This window comes from Diabrotica virgifera, chromosome 6 (genome assembly GCF_917563875.1).
Source record: "Diabrotica virgifera virgifera chromosome 6, PGI_DIABVI_V3a".
In the NCBI taxonomy this organism is placed as follows: Eukaryota; Metazoa; Arthropoda; class Insecta; order Coleoptera; family Chrysomelidae; genus Diabrotica; species Diabrotica virgifera.
Genome location: NC_065448.1, coordinates 231771785 through 231792553, shown reverse-complemented (window position 1 = coordinate 231792553; position 20769 = coordinate 231771785).

Genomic DNA, 20769 nt, shown 5'->3' with positions numbered 1-20769 from the left:
TTAATACGTTTTCACTTGCAATTTCCGTTTTAATTCTGTTAAATCTTTCTTCGCCTTTTACAGTCCAGGTAAACATGTTATCTTTCTTCAAAAGTTGATTTAGAGGATTTGATATAGACGCAAGATTAGCAATAAATTTGTTGTAGTAATTAGCCATACCCAGAAAATTTCGCAATTCGTTTATATTAGAAGGCCGTTCCATACCTATTATAGCTTTAATTTTGTCTTTGTTCTTATGGAGCCCATATTTATCAATTGTATGTCCTAAATAGTTTACGTTCTTGTTAAAAAGTTTGGCATTTTTCTTTATTCACCCGTAGGTTATTTCCCTTTAGCTTGGTAAGTACCCCTCTTAATCTTAGTAATAGCTGGTCTTCTGTTGATCCTTGAATTATTATATCATCAAAAATGCATTGTAGGCCTTCTAAACTTTAAAGTAAATTATCCATGAATCTTTGCCATAAACTGGGAGCCACTTTTACACCAAACATCAGTCTGTTTATTTTGTATGTTCCCATATGAGTGCTTAAAGTTTGTATTTGGGCGCTGTCTTCGTCCATCTCCATATTAAGGTAAGCTTGTTTAATATCTAATGTGCAAAATAATTTACCCCATTCATTTGAGCAAAAATATCTTCTATGATAGGTATCGGGTATTTTTCGTCTTTAATAACTCTATTTAAAGTTATTTTGTAATCGGCACATAGTCTTATACTCCCATTAGGTTTAAAAATTGCTACAATGGGTGTACCCCAATTATTATGGTCGATTTTTGTTATTGGGACCGTGCAAGTTCGGCAAAGCCACCCCTATTTCTACGCTCTGTACTTTTATTCGCACTTTTAATTATATTGGCCAATTATATTAGTCCTGGTTACTGGATAATTGTCAAGGCCATAGTCCAAAAAAATAATAAGAAGAAAAACTAAGATGCAGGTTATGTTATGCAAACGTAAACAATTGTATGTAGTAAACAAAATTAGTTATTAAAATGCAGTACTGCAAGCAAAATACAATTAATTAAATTTACCTTTATATAATAATTGCATATCATCTCAATATTGTGGAGCAATATATAATTTTTCTGCTTCAATGACAGAAGGTATGAAATATACGTCAATTTGACAATTTAAATTGACAATATGAATTATTTAAGATAGTTGCAATATTTCTCCGCGACTCGCGCACGGTCGTTTCTCGTTTCCCTTCCAAGTACTTGCACACCGCGAATAATACCTTCAAAACTTAGCCGTTCTATTTCTGCTTCTACTTTCGAGTTTAGAGCGTATTGAATTCTTCTAGACTTCATGAAAATTGGTTGTGTATTTTCCTGTAAGTTCAAACGAGCTTTGAAATTTGGTATTTTTCCTAGGTCTGACCTACATAATAATGTTGCAAATTCTTTAAGAAGTTGGTCTAATTTGGGTATTTCAACAGTTTGTAGTCTTCGCAAATTTGCCAATTCAATATTTATTTATTTCATTCAGTTACGTCCGCATAAAGGATCAACGTCTTTAGCTATAATGTATAATTTGCTGAAGAAGGTTTGGTTCTTATAGTTACATTTAATATAAGCAACTTCAGTAGGTTTCATTACTTCTCCTGTGTAAGTTCTTAATATTAAGTCTGTTTTAAAAATTTTTATTTGGAATGTTTAATTTTTTGTACAATTTTAGTGATATAAGAGATAGTGTTGCCCCTGCATCAAATTCCATGGTAACTGGCTTATTTTCAATACTGATTGTAATTGTATATTTTTCAGATCGTTCATCCTTAACAAGGTTTATTTCGCCGATAGATTCTTCACTTGTATTACTGGTACAATCATTAATCTGGAGTGCATTGTTTCTTTTTAAACAAACTTTTGCTAAGTGTTCCTCTTTTGACATTTGTTGCAAGTTCTTTAATAGCCCAACGTTCGTTGGATCTATGATCTGATTGTCCATATCTGAAACATTTCCTGTTTAAGTCTTTTAATGTTACATTTTCATGACCGAAAATTTTTGACCGAAATTTTGGGCCTGCGATCTCAAAAAGGATTAAAGTATTATACATTTTTGAAATCAGTATTTTAAAAGCTGTTAAATGAGGTGTCACATGATGTACCATTTAAAAAAATCAAAGTTATGCCTGTCACCTGAAAGCGTAAGTTCGAAACGTTGATGCTATGATATACTATGATTAGTTTAAAAATCGACCTGTCCGAGCCTTTTGCTTATATTCTTAGAATAAACAAGTTAACAGGGGGGAACACTTATTCCAGCGCACTGTATAACAGAGACCATATTTTTTTCGTTTATTATTGTAATGCATGCGGGCTATAAGAATGGGCTGTACTGTCATAGTTCAATAATTGGACATGCAATAAGAAGTTGGTTCTGAATCCATCAAGTATCTATAAATTTACCTTTAACCACTGACGCGGTATGTCATACCTTGCCGAAATTATATTTTGTTGTAAAAGGTGTTTTATAAATGGTTTCTAGAACAACATCTGTGTACCTTCAAGTGGTGTGTACCTACTTGTACCTGCTCCAAACTGTCGCAGTTTTAGTATGGTTTATTCTTTGAGCAACGTTGACGTATGCGGCAGTGGCGGCTCGTGACATCTGCTATAGGGTGTGCTGCATGAACCACGGCCAATATAAAATAATAGAAATAGAACAACATACGAAAACAAAAACAGTAAAATTAGCTTTAATACTAATTAATAGTAACTAATAACGACATGCTATAAAAATCTGATTAACTTACATTTATTGCATTTTTCTAAATTGGAAATTAATACGCCGGTCCTTTTTTGTCGCAAACTTTTCGATTACTTTATCGTTACCTAAGAATTTCTAAACACGGCACAGATGCAACGGTCACGAATAACTGTCGTGAATTGCAGCTCGCAAACACATTTCCGAGGCCGTTAATCAGCCGATTGCCGAAGCACATCGGCTAAGATCGCCGTTTGCCTAATAAATGCATTTTACCGCTGCCAGTGTTTCGGTTCTTATCGACGCGGCTTCACTGGAGCAGCAAATACGTAAAAAGATTGCTTCACTGGAGCACCAAATACGTAAAAAAATTATACGGTTTCACTAGAGGAGTAAATACGTAAAAAAAATAATATTAATCATCGTTGTTGGTGAATTATTATTAACAGTTGATGTTTAATATGATAATATGGCAGATTTGAAATAAAACTATATTAATTATTCTTTAATAATTAAGATTTGCTATGGTTGTTTGGTAGTTCTGCAGCTCAGCAGCACATAAAGAAAAGCCGCCACTGGTATGCGGTATCACGTACCGCATGTAAGTATTTACATTTCATACATTAGTATGGCAGCAAGTTCATCCAGTTGTTCTACCTTCAAGTGGAAAGCACTATTTTACAATTTTTGAGTAACCACTACTCAAGTTTTCTTGTAATTCAGTTTATAAAGGATTATGTAGGAACCTTCGCCATTTTCTTAATATTATGAATGCGTTCATAATTTTCTTGAAAAAATAATGTTAATTTTGTAGTAATGAAACAAAGACTTACTCACAATCATTTAATTATACTTTGACGACCGGTTTCGATCTCTACATTATTCAGATCATCTTCAGGTCGGCGTTACAAGTAGTTAAATGCTACAATTAAAGAAAACCAGAGTTAGAACATTGTCTGGTTGCACAAATGTTAATAGAAAGCTAACTTCGAAAACATTTTTTGAAATAGAGGTTTGAAACTGTTGACATTTCAGAAAAGCGATACATACAAATGCACACTTATGAGCAACAGATACTCACAAGCATGCATAAGTAAATGGATGCATGCAGTTTATGAATATTTGTTGAAAAAGTTAAAAAATAATAATAAAAAATAATTTTTTTTTTTAAAATTGAATAATTAATTAAAACTTTAATCAAATAAATATGCTTCCAAAATTCAAAAAAAAATAATAATAGATAGTAATATTGCTCTGATCTACTTACATGCCGTTACAAGGGATGCGCTGCTACTTAGTGGTTAACATGTTAATACGTCCAACTTATGCTAATAGGTTAGCTGGGAGAGGTATAGGGCAAACAGACATGTTACGTAGGTCAAAACACAGTAAATTTTTTTGAAATTTGAATGGATCCTGAAGGAAGATGCGTGCTGTGAAACAAAGGATGTTGTGTTAGACAGGAGAAAGGCAATGCTTGAGTGGATGTGTTTTAAATGTAGCTAAGTTTGAAATCACTTTATTGTAGAATCTTGTACTAATGTGATGGTCTTTGCTCGTTGATGTTTTTCGATATGGGCAGAGGTCAAAATATGTGAAATGACAAATAGGAAAGTATTTAATTAAATTAAATTAAAATGTCAATGTTAATTTTATTTGGAGCAGTATTTTGTTATATAGCAGTGTGAACAATCAGTCTGTAATTGATGTAAAAAACAAATGCAGTGATATATCTATGGAGGGCGGTACAATAGACACATGTCCAAAATGCAACTTTTACAGGAGAGACCTTTAAAGTTTATTTATTTTTTCCTAAATCGAGTTTTTTGTCTATGATTTTCAAACGATGCATAATGTTATTAATTTATGTATGTTTGTGAAACTCTAGTATGTAACCCCGATAAATTTTAATATTTTAGATATTTTTGTGACTTGTGACTTTTCTACCGGTCAAAGTTGTATTGTATAGCTTGGTAATAAAACACTAAGTCAACAAATACACATTTATTAAAAACCATTTAGAAGCAAAACATTAAAAAAATTTGAAATTTATAGGTACCTGCAGTGGCGCACCTATAATTTTCATCTAGGGGGTTTTACATCTAGAATTTTCCTCTGGGTGGGGGGTTTACTTGGACACAGAAATTTTATTGTATGGTTTGTTAAAGACCAGTTACGTTTTCCTACTCTTCTTTTTATAGCCTGGGAGGGGTTTTAACCCCCAAAACCCTCCTGGGTGCGCCACTGGGTACCTGCATATAGTTGAGATAAATAATTATAAAAATCACCAGATTGAATCGTATCCCTCAACACCGTGTCTATCAACTTTTTACCTCTGCTTCCCATAACTGTACTTGTTCACTTACACACTGATTTAATTACGTAATGTAGTTCCCAAACTTTCTGTGGGATATTAAAAAATTTCATGCTCAATACATTGCGAGTGGCGATTAACTATTATTGGTTAGCAGTTTGACCTCCAACAATAAAACAAATCTCATTTCTTTATTAAAATTTATTTTATGATAAAATAATTATTAAAAGCTTTAATTAATCATTTTTTCGTATCTAACTGCACAATAGTTATATATAATTACACACCAAGCATGGCAATGTCAAGCGACTAAGAATGAAATAGACGAAACCTGAGTTCCCTGAGTTGTATCGCATTATTCAAGCATCGGAATGTCTTAACAATATGTACTTTAAATCTTCTTGTAATACCTAATATGTATTTTTAAACCCAGTCGCTGACTCATGTCATTTGTACCGGTTAAACCCAATGACAATGAACTAAACCATTCATAAATCGAACGGTATAAAAGTCATAAGTCAGACTTAATACTTTTTTACCGCCCTCTATTCAATTATTTCCCAGTTAGTACCTTTTAACCATTGCTATAAAATTATTATGCAAGTACATTGACTTATGTCTTTTATACCAATCGGTAGAAAAAAAATTTGGAAGTGTTCTGTATCTTATAAGCAATACAGTCATTTTGTGACTTGTGACCATTGTACCGCCCTCCATAGATATAATCAGTTGGCTTTCACCTTTCTCTTTGTGAAGACAGAGAAATGGACTCAACCACCCACCTGCTTCGTGGAATAGTCATATAATGCTTTGAGGTATCTTTCTAAATTTCATCCATCGCATCGCCAGGATTTAGTATACAACATGTCAATGTAAGACTTTTAGTCGACATTTTAATGGTTTTAATCCATGTATTTTTGGTGGCTTAACATTTAGAGTCTGCGAGTATAGCCTAATTTTTATCTTGGTCAACCTTTAAATTTTTACTTTTGTCTTATAGTGTGCACGACTGAGTTACCAAAATGTTTTGGGTAAAAACCCTTTAAATGTTAAAAAGTTTTAGAATTTAGTACATATTGTTGTAAAAATGTTATGATGTTGCAAATATTCCTAGATATTACCCAGGGCAACACAGGACTCTTCTCACGTAGTTGCAATGTATAAAGAGGTTTGAAACCTTACATATTGGAGTTGAAAGGCAACTCCTAGAGTTAAATACGTGAGGTGTCAATCCTCTTTACATTGCAACCACGTGGGAAAATCCTGTGTTGCCCTGGAAAATATCCAAGAATATTTGCAAAATTATAAATTTTTAACAACAATATGTATATGTAGTGTAGCAGATGGATTTCTACTACAATGTTTTATAAAAAAATATCCGTTAATTTAATATCCTATCCCAAGAAAAATATCTATTTTTCTAATATTTTGGTGAGTTTATATATCTTTAAAATTTCCTAAGCCGCTCCTGTTCGAAATATTTCAAAGTATTTCACAATAGTAAAATCATAGGAAATTTCCTATTTACTTGTATAAACATTTGTTGTTCTGGAAGGATTCGTTAGGTCCCAGTATATTTCCTTTAGCTTTGAGCGCTAAAAATCCCATGTTATTATTGGTCAGAATTTTGAAAGATCGTTGAGTTCTCTCCGCCGATTGGTCAAATGTCAAACCGAAAGAATGATCGGCTTGAAGCGTAGGAGAATTTTCTGAAGGTTAGGTACGTGGTACGTATGCCACCGAAAATAAGATAGTTCCAAAAACATGTCTGAAGAGTAAACATCTTTTTGTGTGGAACTCAACCAACAGACTCATAGAAAGTCGCACTAAGCCGGCAAAATGGTTTTCTTATTATAGTAGAAGTACAGATGGATTTTTAACTTGTCTGGAATATTATTACAATAGTTCACAACATTTTCAATGGATATATTATTGTGAAACAGTTTTATTGTTATGCAGTTTGGTTTGCCGGTGGTAAAAAAAGAAGTGCGTGGTTTCCTGGTTCCTGTTTTATGATGTTTTGGATTTGTTTATGTTCCAGTTTTGGATTTGTTCATGTTCCAGTAAGAAATGCCCGGATGATATTATTTGGTATCGATTTTATCCTGTTTTGTAATGATTTGGATTTGAATGTCTTCCCTCCCCCCAATCTCGAATGGAAAATTTTGAAGTTCCAAGTGTGACATATGACAAGGATTTTATTTTAACTAGGTATGGATAATGTTTATTTTAAATAATTCAAAAGTGGATATTAATGGTAAAGGTTTTACATAATTAAATATTTTGTTTTCAACATGGATTCTCTAAAAATTTTATTGTAAAGTAAATATAAAATTGCAGTGACTTTTGACAGCCATGTCAAATTTTTGTTTTGGTACACTGCTAAAAATAAATAAGGTTAAGAATTGTAAAACCATATATTTGTTTTTATTGTTCATTTCTTGTTTGGGAATGTTTATTCTCAAAATAAAAATAAATAAGGTATAAAGGTTTAAATAAACATTATAAAATGTACACATCTTTATTTCTGTAACCTCTTTTTTTAAAAAATTATTAACCAGATAACTAATACAAGTGAATTAAGTTTTAGAACAGAAGAAAATATAATGGCATAGAAGCCAATAAAGATAAATGTAGCCCACTATAACCCCAACGAGGAATCTACGATGAATGTCCCCCAGTTGCTTTCCAGTAAGTACTCGATATGAGAATTTGAGGATTTTTCAAACGGCGTCCCAATTTTTTTAAATAGTAGGAAAGTCCTCAAGTCTGTGTAAGTATCCTTTGTTATTTGGTTATGTAGTTAGTCTTCTTTAAACCCTCCTACCCCTCCCAACGAATCTACGACCTGCCACCGCACAAAAAATGAGCTGCCGTTCGCATGAAGGTTTGCGTGTCTGTTCCTTCTACTAGCCCCATTCTGACCCCCCAGTATCTCTATAGATAGTCTTTCCTTGATCCCATTAGAGCAGACAGGTTAAACGCTTCAGTAGTCAATTATAAAACTTTTTAACATTTAAAGGGTTTTTGCCCAAAACATTTTGGCGACTCAGGCATGCACACTATTTCCTTTTTTGACACTGATGATGGATTTTTTAATACGAAAACATTCTGTTATGTGATGTAACCCCTTATTTAGAGACGTTTAAATATTCCTTTTACAAAGGATCTAGTATTTTTGTGGTTTATGGTATACAGCCTGCTACAGGAATTTTATTTTCCTCGTGAATTTTTTTAACATTAATTTAGTTACATATATGAACATTAAATTACTCATTTATTAATACTTTAATTCTTTTCTTTCGACATTAGTGAATGGTCCTTCGATTAAATTTTATAATTTATTACATTGCTTACATTGCTTATTGCGCTCTAAATGGTAGTAGGATCGCCATTCTAATTTATTATTCATCTTCCTCCAAAATAAAAAAAAATCAACTCCAGTTTTTAAGTTCTATGACATTGCGTGTTTCCTAGTAAAGTAATCACAGGATATTATTTGGGCTCTCTAAGCTATAAGGCTAGCAAGACTTATGAAAGAAGTATTTGTCGTGCAAAAGTTAGAAAATATGTCGAATTTTTAATCTTCTCAAACCTAACGTAATATCACTAGTCAACCACTGAACCGACAAACGCATATTGCAGCTTTCGTCCTTTTGTAGGGCAAAACGACGCATCGCATCACATCGCAGGATCTCTCTGGAGTGCAAAATGAAAGGCACGTACCAAAAATGAATTCCAGCCCCGTTTCAATCTTTTATTTTCTCGTGGCTGTAATATTTCTGCCTCGTCGCTAATTCCTATTTGTGCTTTGTTTCGCCAAGTGTGTACCAGGCCGACTGCGATTGTGAGACTCGTTAAATTTACATGTGGAGATAATGCAGTTTTTGTTGAGGGGGGTGGATCGCTGTGGTCTCCTTTACAAGATCGGTACGGTAGGGCTCTACCTTCGAATTATACGGTCGTGGACCGAAAAAGGGTTCGAAGTGTACGTTTTAATTAAGGCACCTCCGTTTTTTGTTTAAACGTTAGGGGTTGGTATAAAACAGAAGGGTCAGAACAGTATTTTTCCAGGATAAACGTTTATTAAGTTATTTTTGATTCAAACAATAAACAACTGTTGTGAGAGGGCTGCTGTTTACTGCTTCTAGTGGTATCGTTTTCAGAAATTTATTTGGTGTTCTTCTTATCCTATTTTAACTTATGTGACGCCGCTTAACATCTGTGCGCCCTATGTTCTCCTGGCGACCATTATTTCCGTCGTTAATTTTGTTTAAAATCGTTAAAATAATTTCCAGACAGAATATCTCAACTGGTTGTCAGAGAATTTAGCAAATGTTGACGAAGAATCAAAAGTCTTATTCAATTATTATCAGGAAACGAATAGTAGATATCCATTATCCGATAAAATAATTGAGTTTGGCGAAAAACTTATAAAAGCGATACTTAACTCTAACACAGAAGGATGTAGTAAATTGCTGGAAGAACACGGCATTGTAAAGAGTAACAACCATACGAAGAATCTGTTAAAAATCTTAGCAATGATCCTACAACTTCACAAAAACACATAACATTAACAACACTACAAAAAAGTCATCATGTTGCAGGGGCTCCCATATTCAGCAACAACATTTCTATCCATAGGTATAGGTTGTGAATGGCGAAATTTCCTCTCCTCCATCGACTCTACTCTAATACATCAAAAACTGTATTCTTCTTCTTATTACACCGTCTCCTTTCGAAATTTGGCGATCTAAATTGCAATTATAGCTTTGGAAATTTATATACGAAAAATTTCTGCAGAGAGCGGTCACACCATCTCCGTAGGTCTTTCAGTCACGAGTGAAGAGTTCTGGCGGCTTGCGCTATTCATGCTGTAACTAATAGCCTTGCCCTGCTCAGATCTCAGATAATAGGGGAGTGCAATTAGAACGAAAAGATAAAATGTTTCGGAAATAATCAAACAAGGTTATATTTTTCTAAAACTTTTTTTGTTAGTTTATAAATATGTTAAAGTAAAAAGTTCTACTCACAAATTTCGCCGCTAATTGTTTATTAATTGTTTAAACAATAACAATTATTTTGTATGAATAATGTTAAGAATATGGGTGAATTCAACATTTTATTTTGATAAAAAATGTTTTTATTTTAGTTTTGATTATGCTGAACCCGAATCTGACATTACAATTTGCAAATTCAAAATGGTGGATTCAAAATGGCGGATTTTTTCCTAAAAATCCTTAAAAAGTAGTTGTAAAATCCGATTTTTTTTTTATAAAACGTGTTTGTTTACATATATGTGGATATTTTTGAGAGGTTGCTAAACCTGAATCAAATTTTGATAATTTAAATTATAAAATGGCAGATCCAAAATGGCGGATAACTTAAAAAATAGTTGTAAAATCATAATTTCTTTACAAAATGTATTTATTTCTACATATTATATTTATTTTTGAGAGCTTTGATAAACCTAACTTAAATGTTAACATTATAAACTATAAAATGGCGGATCCAAAATGCGGATTTTCTAAAAAGAACATAAAAAAGAACATTTTTCTAAAACATGTATGTCTTTATTTTTAACAGGTTGTTGAATCTGAATTAAAGATTAAAAATTTAAATTTCAAAATGGCGGATCCAAAGTGGCGGATATTTAAATGAAAAACAAGTAGAATCCAATCAAACAAATATGGAATTTCATCCTTAAAAAAAGATAAACAAATAATTTTCAAAATTATATTAAAAATTAAAATGTATTAGAAAGAATATTTAAAAAAAAAACAAATTTTTGATTAGAAGGATATAATTACATATTGGAACATAATTTTTAATTCCAAACAACTTTTCTTTATAAAAATTTTCGATATTGTGAAATATAAAGGTACTTTACTCTTGAGTGAAATTCGTATTTTTTGACATACCTCGTACAAAATTAACAAAATTTGATATTTAATGGTTGCATCTTATGTTATACACGATGCAGAGTATTTTATAAAGAACAACTTTTTTTCGTAAAACTGATATTAAAAAAGTTATCAATACGTTCCAAGTTTCGCAGACATACTGTATAAGAGCTAAAAAAAAAAAATTTTTTATTGAACATTTATTATTGTTGAAGCTTATTAATAAATGTATTTTAGTTAAGTTTTACAGAAAAAAGTTTTGATCACTCTGTATATACATTTTTTCAGCTGGTAATTTTCGGTTTTTGTATTACATTTTTGTTATCTTTCTTAGTTTTCTCAAAAAGAAATTCTTTATTTCATTTTTAAACTAAAATAATTCAGTGTTTTTTAAAAATTACATCCCAAGCTTTAAAAAAATAGCAAAAAAATTGTATTAGATTTATTCAAACTTGAGTAATACCGTCTTAAATTGGTGGGAATTCTGTAAAACTACGAAGTTTTCAAAAATTACATTTTTTGAGACATCGTATTATTTAAATTAAATTTTTGAGATTTTTTTCTAATAAAACATCGTTTAGTAAGATGATTGAGAGGTAAGTTGTGCAAATTTGAGAGTTTTATAAGTAAAATTGTATTAGTTACACATTTTTAAATCATTTTAAACAAAATTCATGTAAGGCTCATTTTCCGCCCACACCGTACTTATGTCCATACATTCTATTTCTTTTTATTGCAACCATAAGATAGCTTATTTCATCTTCTTTCATGTCCAATCTGTAAAATTTCTTTTGATCTATTAGTTAAAGAAATACATTTAAAAAACTCAACCGTGCACTTCTTCCAACGCTAGTTTACAGTGCGCCAATGTGTGTGAGAAGGGTGACTTTAGCGTTATAAATAAAAAATTACAGAAGCCAGAGATTTAATTTTAGAAAAATCTTTATATAAGGTTTTTTTTGTAAAATTTTCTTAATTTTTCAATGGTCAAATCAGTTTTCTTCTAAAAATTATATTTTCGAAGTTATTTAAAAAAACATCTAACTTCGCTGTTCATTTGTTTAATAAAAAATGAAGCACCCACTTCTCGAGTAGAACTTTTTGATATGTTGTTTATTAAACATTTCCTAATGAAATTACAAAAAGTTTTATCTTGTTTGATTTTTTCCGAAGTGAAAATCTAACTGCACTCCCCTATAACACTAATTTGGATTTTCAGATGATACGTCTTTATTTACATCGGTGTATTAGATAATAAGGCTGCTGACAATGCAACAAACAAGAAATTACAACCACAACAAGACCGTACAAGTTACAGTCGGCTTAAAAAATTCAGGAATTGATTCCACGAACACTATAAAATATAGCTGAATTGCTGAAGTGCAATAATTAGTCTACAGAAGTATACATAACTTCAGCTATACTATGTTAACCCTAAACTACTGACGTTGATGTTTCAGGACGTAGAGTCTGACATACGGCATGTCGTACCGTATGTCATATTCTCATTTATTTTCAGTATGCATTTGTCTCAGGTGAGAGGTGTGAAAGCGTTTCTGATTAATGACAGTACGAGACAGACAGTGTAACTTGAAGTTTTGTTAATTGATATGTAGTTAAGTACGCTAGCCACTAGTTTTAAAAAATTATTTGTAGTAAAATTCAATAATAACAACAAACATCGTGTGCTGGGATTACAAGTATTTCATATTAAGCTAGCAAGAATAATACAAGGAAAGAAAATAAGGTTATTTAAAACCAATTGTCATCGGGGTTCAAATAAGTGTATTACTAAAGATAGGCAACCAACCATACATTATTATTATTATTATTATTATTATAAATCAAATAAGGGCAGAGGAGCGAGCTCCTATTATGCCCAAAAACAAAGAGAAATATCATTTTACAACTAATACAAATTAAGAATAAAGTTAAAAATTAACAAACATCAAATAAAAATATTGAAACAATAAAACAATGTCGCCCTAAAACAATTCAATCCTGTAAAGCTCCCATAATGTTCAAAACAAAGAAAAATATCGTTATAAAACTAATAAAAATTTTAAAGATTACAATTTCAAACAAAATTTTGAAACAATAAATAATGCCGTCCTAAAATTATTTAGTCTTGCAAAGAAAATAAAGAATTATCAAGTCTATTTTTAAAAATGTTAACACTAGTTGCCGATATGGTGTCTTCATCTAAGTTATTCCAGATGTTAAATATTCTGTTTGGTAAAAAGTTCATTTTGGATCTTGTTGTCGTCTGTTCCCTCTTTAATTTATATCGATGACCTCTTAATCGTTCGTCTAGATTTAGCGTAAATATTGTGTTAAGGTTTCCAAAATTATATTTTAAAATACGGAAGGATATAATTAGGTCACCTCGAAGACGTCGATGTTCAAATGTTGTTAGATGAGCCAAGGATAGTCTGTCTTCATAATTAGGTCTTACACGGCCAAATGCCAGTCTTGTGGCTTTACGTTGAACATTTTCAAGTAAGACTTTATCACGGTTAAGATCTGGACTCCACACTGGTCCTGCAAACTCAAGAATAGGTCTGACGTATATAGAGTAAAGTTTACTCATTGAGGTTAGAGATATTCGTGTAAAACATTTGCGGATTAGAAACAGTTTAGAATTTGCACGTTTACACACGGACACTATATGGTCAGACCAATTTAAGTTACTGTTAACTATCACTCCAAGATCTTTGTGGGAGGTTACTGACTCTATGGGATGCCCATTAATAAAGTACGGTAGTAATGGGTTATTTTTGCCAATATGTAGTATGACGCATTTTTCAATATTCAGTGGAAGTAACCACTCTGAGGACCATTTGAATATTGCGTCAAGGTCGGTTTGAAGAACATGTTGGTCAATAACTGGATTCACATATAATTTAGTATCGTCTGCGTAAATGGAAACCTTACTGGATATAACAAGAGGAAGATCACTAGTGTATATACAAAATAGTAGTGGTCCAAGTACTGATCCTTGTGGAACTCCACTCTTGACTGGTTTGTCCAGTGAATAAGCTTCCCCAACACGAACTCGGAAGTACCTGTCTGATAGAAAATTTTGAATCCAAAAGTTTAACTTTCCGCGGATACCATAGTGATCCAATTTAGCTAGTAATCGACGTTTGGGAACACGATCGAAAGCTTTGGAGAAATCTAAATAGACTACATCAACAGGATGTCGATTGTTTAAAGATGAAGACCAGTCACTTATACAATGAAGTAAGTTTGTGATCGTTGAACGACCCTTGATAAAACCATGCTGCTGGTGAGGGATGACATTTTCTTGAAGGAGGAATTCAGACATAGCTTCAGAAATAATGGATTCCATGACCTTGCCGACAATAGGAACTAGGCTGATTGGACGATAATTATTGCAGTCAAGTTTATTTCCTTTCTTGAATATAGGAGTAACCGAAGCCAATTTCCATGACGAGGGAAGAGAACCCTGATTAAAAGAAGTATTCATTATAAAGGATATAGGTATGGCTACAGACTCTGCACACTGTTTAAGGAAAAAAGAAGTTAGTCCATCTAATCCAGGTGATGAATTATTGCGTAGTTTCGACAAATGTTGTTTAATAACATCTGGAGTGAAAGAGATATTATCAAGAGTTGTAAGGAGACGTGGACTCATTATTTGAGGAATGGTGTCATTTGGTTCGTCTGTAAAAACCTGAGAAAAAAATAAGGATAAACATTCCGAAGATTCATTATTAGAAGAACATATGGACCCATCATCTTTTTGAAGTAATGGTATGGAGACTTTAGAAGATAAAGATGTGCGAATGTACCGATAAATTTTTTTACTGTTACCACTAGATATGATAGATTTTTCATATTCTGTTCTTAGTTTTAGCAACGATTGTTTGACTCTGTTAGAAAAATTACGGTGAGCGAGAAAATCATACAGGGAACCAGTAAGTTTATACGTTCGCCAAAGCTTTCGTTTATGTCGAATTAAGCGGATAGCTGAGAGGTTAATCCAAGGTTTTAATCGATTTTTGTATATTTGTCGTTCAGTTATATTATCAGAAATTGTTTTAATAGCAGTATGAAGAAAAGAGTCCCACATTGACGATGGATCTGGGTGATTAAGAAAAATAGATTGCCAATCTATCTGTGACAAAACAAAATTAACAGTAAAGAAATCAGTAGTGGCATACGTTACGAGATTATTTTTGCAAAGTGGTGTTAGATTAAATTGAATGTGAGCAGTAATAAGTGAGTGGTCAGAAATACCCACAGGAGAGGACACATCAAGTGTAGAAACTAATTGATCATCATTTGTAAAAAATAAGTCTAAAATTGAAGGATGATTATTAACTCTAAACCTTGTAGGTTCAGTTATTAGTTGGATTAAGTTTGAGTTCATGACAAAGTTTTTAAACAAATTTTGGGAGTTAATAGTGTCAGTTTTGGAAATAATGGGCCAGCTAATCTCAGGAAAATTGAAATCTCCAACGACAATGAGATTTTCAAGGGATGATAATTCCTCAAGTTTGTCAATAAGCATATTGTCCTCAGTAAGTACTGTATCCGGAGGTCGGTATATGCAAACTATATTAAATGTAAAAGAATTGTTAGTAACAAGTAAATGGATAATTTCTATACCTGGCAAGTCTATTGTTTTATTAGTTATTGAAAAAATATTAGTAATTTCATTTGCTAAATAGATGCATACTCCTCCCCCCCGACGAGTACCTCTGTCTCTGCGAAATATAGTAAAATTATCAATGTTTACAATAGTATTGGGGATTGAAGAATTATACATGCGGTGTTTTTTAAAATAAAGATAGTATTTTTGTTAAAATAGTTCTAAAAAGAATAATTTGCCCATATGATTAAATGCATCTAGGGCAAAGAAAATAAGTAGATTTTTCAAACTTTTAAATATGATGATGAGATCTAGGATTTTTGTAATTAATGTTAACTTTGTTACTATAGCTAATTTAAAATTTGATCAAATTACATTTCTGAAGTTCTTATATTTCAACCACCGAACCCAATCCAATTCAAACTACTCCGCTAAACACAAACGCAATACCACTTTCAAAATTTAAATATCACTACCAAGGACATGAACTAAGTATGTTTTCTTTAGTTACAATCAACTTAATTATTAACAAGGATTTGCGTAACGTGTCGTTTTTAATCTAAAAGCAAGACACAAAATATATTGATACTCTAAAACAAATAAACGTGGCTACCGAACTAGTTGGATTCTCAATTAATACTTATAACCCAAATACACAAGAGTTGTAACTCTAAAACTAATAAATGCGACATCCAGACCAGACGGACTCTGAATTAATATTAACTGCGTTCAAATTATAATTTGGAGATTTACCTAGGGTTGCGGGGGCAACTTTTAGGTAGGTAAATCACCTTTTGTTGTTCCATGGTATCATCATGGTATCCACACTCCTAGCGGAGTGATTGCCGCCCTCTTTGAGCTCTTCCGATTCGTTTGTCGCGGTGAATTAATCCGCATCAACATTTTTATTTTACAATTGGTTGTGTGACTTGGCATCGTCTACAATTTTTCTCCATTCGTTCCTGTTTTTGCCTATGGTTGCCCATTCTCTGATTCCCATCTTCTGAAGGTCCTCGACTATCTAGCTCTCCCATCTAGTTTTGGGTCTTTCCTCGTGGTCTGCTTGATACGGGTCTCCATTTGGAAATTTTCTTGATGACGGCTTCTGCATTTCTCCTTTCTATATGTCCCATCCATCTGAGTCTCTGTGCCTTGATAAATCTGATGATGTCTTCTCCTTTCAGAAGTCCTCTTACTTCGTGGTTCATGAGTTTTCTAAATTCATTATTACCTAAATCTAGTGGGCCTGCTATCCTCCGAATTATTTTCCTCACTAGGATACTCAATCTTTCTTCCTCTTTCTGGGTCAGACACATTACCTTAGCACCATATGTGATTACTGGTCTAATTTCTACTTTGTAAATCTTCAATTTAGTATTCTGAGTAAGCCTCTTATCTTTTAGGAAGTTATTGTATTTCCAGTAGGCGTTGTTTCCTGCCTGGATTCTTCCACTGAATACGATGCTTCTATCGTTAGTTCCATTAACTAAGACTCCAAGATATTTAAAGTGTTCTACCTTTTCAAACTTATATTCACCAATATTTAAACTTGTCACATTATCTGGATTTTTTCTTGAGCATATTAGGTATTTTGTTCTGTCTTGATTTATTTCTAAACCCCTTTTGGATGCTTTCTTGCCTAACTTCGAAAGTTCTTCCTTTAAACTGTTCAGGTTTCTGCTAATTAATGCTATGTTGTCAGCATACGCCACAAGTTGCGACATCGATGATATAATTGTACCTTTTATTTCTGTAGCTCTTATTGTTCCTTCTATTGCGACATTAAATAAAGACGTTGATAAAGAGTCACCTTTTCGTACTCCACTTGCTATTTCTATATTTTTGGTGATACCGTTATCTGTAATTATTGCTGCAGTCGATCCTTCCATTGTCATTTTCGTAAGTTTTATAAGTTTCATTGGTATATCTAGGTTTTTCATGTCTTCTCTTAGGTCGGGTTTTGTTAAGCTGTTAAAGGCTTGCTTGAAATCTATGAAAAGGATGTGTAAGTCGATATCATGTTCGTAGCATTTCTCAATTGACTGTGTGATTTTTGTGTTATATTACGTCATATTTTAAGCTTTCTTAACTTTTTATTTAAAAACTTCGCCTCCAAGGCGGAGTCTAAAAGTGAAAATGTGGAATTATTTTATTTAATAATAATAAAAGTCCTTCCTGTACATTTTCAAGGATCATATTGCAACATGTTTATAATTCACAACTAATTTTCAGACATACATGCAAGAAGCCGCTCAAAATCCATCCAAACCCAAAACCGTCTTACCATAGTTTACAGCAAGGTCTTAGTACATAAAATTCGCATCCGTAGCTTCATCCCTCCCTCGCCCGTCGCACACCCTCTTGAAAATATAATTCCCTAAGCTGATACGATAAATACTTCCACAGAACTAATCCCAACTGCATACGTGTCTGTTAATCTCTAAAACAAAGCGCCTAAAACAACTCGTGAGATCACAATCTACATGGAGCAACATTGAGCGCAATTCTCTAAACTACGAGTTAGGTAGTGTTGTCTTTACCTACGAAATACCCAATTAGTTAGTTAGTGTATTATTAGATATCTATTGGTGGGATTTAAACGGCAGTTTTGGCTGCATCTACAACTTCGCTAGTTTGTTTTTAACGATCTCATGAAGTATTTTATAGGAGCGGGTTTGATAAAATATTGTTTTTAACGGAAAATTTAAATCAAATATTTTTTTATAGGTGTATCCTGGATCAGTCAGAGAGAAGAGCATATGTGACTACTGACGAGGGCCAAAAAAGCCCCGAAACCGGTATAGACACTTGCTGTACCCTCTGATTGAATTAGAATATAATGCGGCTGAATATTCGGGTTGCAACGAAATTGAAAATGTATATTCATTTTTATTGTTTAATTTAATTACTCTATTTGGAGGGTCTACCCCAAAATCCCGACAGCCAAAATCCCGACAGCCAAAATCCCGACGGCCAAAATCCCGACATTCCAGTATCCCGACAGGTTTAATAAGTTCCTTTTTAACATATGATTACATTTATTTCTGGTTTTTTGCAACACTACGTATAAAATATTGGCTTCGATATTATTCAAAAGATTAGTAGCATACGCCGAAGAAATAGTTGGTGACTACCAGTGTGGTTTCAGGCCGGGCAGATTGACTGTTGATCAAATATTTACAATAAGACAAATGCTTGAGAAGTATTGGGAATATAATCAGGACGTTCATCAGATCTTTATAGACTTCAAACAGGCTTATGATTCAATTACTCGTGCCACATTATGGAAGGCAATGATCGAGCTCGGCGTACCAAAGAAACTAGCTGCGGTAACACAAATGTGTGTAAATAACTCCTTTGCACAAGTTAGAATAGAGTGGAAAATGTCAAATGCTTTCTGCGTAAATTCTGAACTAAGACAGGGAGATCCGTTGTCCCCATTGTTGTTTAACCTGGCCTTAGAATATGTCATGCGAAAGATGTATCCAAAACTCAAACCAGACATAACTGCTAGGGGAGCAAGAATCATACTAGCCTTTGCCGATGACGTAGACGCAGTAGCACAATGAACGTTAGAAAATAAGGATATTTTCTCGAGCTTTGAAGAAGCTGCATTGAACATCGGTCTAAAAATAAATGAAGACAAAACAAAATACATGGTCGTCTCAGAACAAGAACGACGGCGAATAAGGCAAAATATTACTATAAACGATTATAATTTCGAAGTGGTTAAAGAATTTAAATATCTAGGAGCAACAATTACAAATGACAACAAATTAGAGCGAGAAGTTGAAACGCGAATAATGGCAGGAAATGGATCTTTCTTTGCAATGAAACATCTAATGAAGTCGAAACTTCTTTCACGAGGTGCAAAAATCCAGATATATAAGACCATAATACGACCAGCAGTCGCGTATGGAAGCGAAACATGGACGCTAACAAAAAGAGAAGTCAATAAATTACTGGTGTGGGAACGTAAAATCCTTCGAATGATATATGGCCCTTGCAGAGACAGCGTTACAAACGAATGGAGGCGCAGATACAATAATGAGCTAGAGTCTCTATTCGGAAAAGAAAATCTAGTCAGATATATAAAGGCTAATAGCCTCAGATGGGCAGGGCATGTGATAAGCAGTAACGACAATCGCCTTATAAACAATGTGTTCTGGGAAAGGCCAGATGGAAGAAGGTCTGTAGGGTGGCCTAGAAAAAGGTGAAAAGATGCAGTCAAAGAAGATCTAGAGAAAATGGGAATGCGACAATGGGAATCAGTGGCACAGGACCGACAAACATGGAAGGCAATAGTAAACGCAGCAAAGACTCACGAAGAGTTGTAGCGCCATTGATGATGATGATGGTTTTTTGCTTATTTCAATCTTTTTTTTATTTTTTGTTGCTAAACAAAAGTATTTACCATTTAATATAAACTAATTTTCTAAATAAAATTTCTAACATGGGTAAGTATATAAATTAAATTATTTTTTTTTCAATATACAGGGTGTCCCGAAAAGATTGGTCATAAATATACCACAGATTCTGGGGTCAAAAATAGGTTGATTGAACCTGGCTTACCTATATACAATAGTGCACACAAAAAAAGTTACAGCCCTTTGAAGTTACAAAATGATAATCAATTTTTTTTTCATATATCGAAATCTCTTACAGATTTTTCTTTGAAAATTGACATGTGGCATTTTTATGGCAGCAGCATCTTAAATAAAAATTAAAGTGAAATTTGTTTACCCCATAAAAAATTTATGGGGATTTTGTTCCGTTAAACCCCCCCAAACTTTTGTGTACGTTCCAATTTAATTATTAGTGTGGCACCACTAGTTAAACACACTGATTTTAAAAGGTTTTTGCCTCTTAGGACTTTTTCGATAAGCCAGTGTTTATCGAGATATTTTGAACATTTATCGAATCCACCACATATTTGTATATGGTTAAGTACGATTATAGAGACCTGTTAATAATCTGAAAATGTATTTATAATTTACATTTTTAGGTATTTTTTGAAAAGGACGCCACATCTCGATAAAAGTTGACTTATAAAAAAAAGACTAAGAGGCCAAAAAGTTTTAAAAACACTATGTTTAACTAATGACACCACAATAATAGTTTATTTGAAACGTACACAAACATTTGGCGGGTTTAATGGAACCAAACTACCTAAAACTCATAAAAGGAAGCCGCATCTCGATAAAAACTCGCTTATCGAAAAAATACTAAG